Source organism: Penaeus monodon, chromosome 29, assembly GCF_015228065.2.
Source record: "Penaeus monodon isolate SGIC_2016 chromosome 29, NSTDA_Pmon_1, whole genome shotgun sequence".
In the NCBI taxonomy this organism is placed as follows: domain Eukaryota; kingdom Metazoa; phylum Arthropoda; class Malacostraca; order Decapoda; family Penaeidae; genus Penaeus; species Penaeus monodon.
This window is the reverse complement of record NC_051414.1, coordinates 17,993,899-17,995,575: the sequence shown is the minus strand read 5'-3', so window position 1 is coordinate 17,995,575 and position 1,677 is coordinate 17,993,899.

Sequence of the window (1,677 nt, the reverse complement as noted above, 5' to 3'; positions counted from 1 at the left end):
AAAATATTGGCACTTTATCATTTCATATAAGTTTTATTGCCCAACTATTATCCAAGTCTAGAACACTTAATTTTATCTTTCTAATATTTTACTTGCAATAAAGCTGCCATAAATGAATATATAGTAATGCAAATTTGGAAGTAAACAAATGTTAAAAGGGCTATTAAGTTCCCTTCGCATATTATCCACATTCCTATATGTTTTGGAAATTTAAACAAGGTGAAATCAGCATAATCTACATAGGTAACCTCGTAAAGCATCAAGTTGTCTGGGGACGATCCGTATAGTAAAACTTTCGGCAAAAGACATAAAGTAGGGAATACTGGTTGAGGAAGACTGTCATAAACACTCATAAAAAGTTGTAAACAAGTTATATTTTTCCATTTATCCATTTGCCATCTTAATTAAGCAGGACACTAACAAAAGTTAAAATGTTTACAAAACGAACAATTTAGAGGTAGTACTGAGGTAGTACGGAAATCGGAGCTAAGTGAGGTGATGATAGTTAGGGCAGTTCGCCAGTTAACCTTGTCGACACCTCGCCTTGGAACCTAATGTTTCGAAGCAGAGTGAAACCCTAACTATTGTTCGCACACTCGTGCTTCCTGTACTTTAAAATGCAGGAAGCAACTCTTCACAGTAAATGGAGTATCAAAGTTAGTTTACATGGAGGATCCAGTATTGTGAAAATTAATTAAGAATCTTTTATACGCAATGAATACTTAGACCCACCCACAGTTCAAAGATCTTTAAAACTTGAAAGAATTTAATCAAATCCCGAAAAAGAAAACCCTGTCAACTGACTTATTCGCCACTCTCATGTTTGAACTGTTCGAAACAAAGGGGAGGTTCGACAAATACACGACAATATTACGTTTTCCCAGTAAATATTTTGTATAAATTATGGATAGGAAGGAAAATAATATGTGGTCTGTGTGGGTGGTAATCATTTCCAACAAGTTCAATGTCGCCCACTAGATTATGCATGGACTCGGGATTAGGATTGGGAACCAGGTGTCGAGGGTGTCTAGGGGGCTGGTAGGCTAGTAAGGTGTGAGAAAAGGAGTAGATATGTAGATATGAAAGGGTTAGTATAATAATAAAAAAAAAGAACTTTACATCAATAATTAAAATATGGGGATGAAACGAAAAAGAGTAAGCGAGGTAAGTGAAGGAGAAAGTAGTAAAGTATGGAGAGTTCAGCACGAGGCAAGAGAAGTAAAGAAGAGAGGAACGTAGATTACAAGGGGAAAGAGCAGGGCCGGATTAAGCCCTTTAGAGGCCCTAAGCACTTAAGGCTTTAGCGCGGAAGTTTTCAAAACACACTATATACCTACCTACGTAGTCATAATTAAAGTTAGGTAGGTGTCGCCATAGTGCCTACACTCCACAATCAAACACGATTAGAAACGAAATTTATGGGAGAAATATACAATAAACAACTCAGTGGATTTTAACCGAAAATGGAAATGAAGAAAATTTTTATTTTATTATAGCAAAAAATAAATCATTAGAAATTTAGACGGAGACGCAGCCAATGGTGAGTCAGTCATTAGATTGGAAATAAGTTCCAATCAAACGAGGTACGAGGAAATGAGCGAGAAAGGTATGCGAAAAAAAGACGGAAGAAGTTAAAGATAGTGCGTACAGTAGACGAAAAGAGCTTTCATAGAGGTC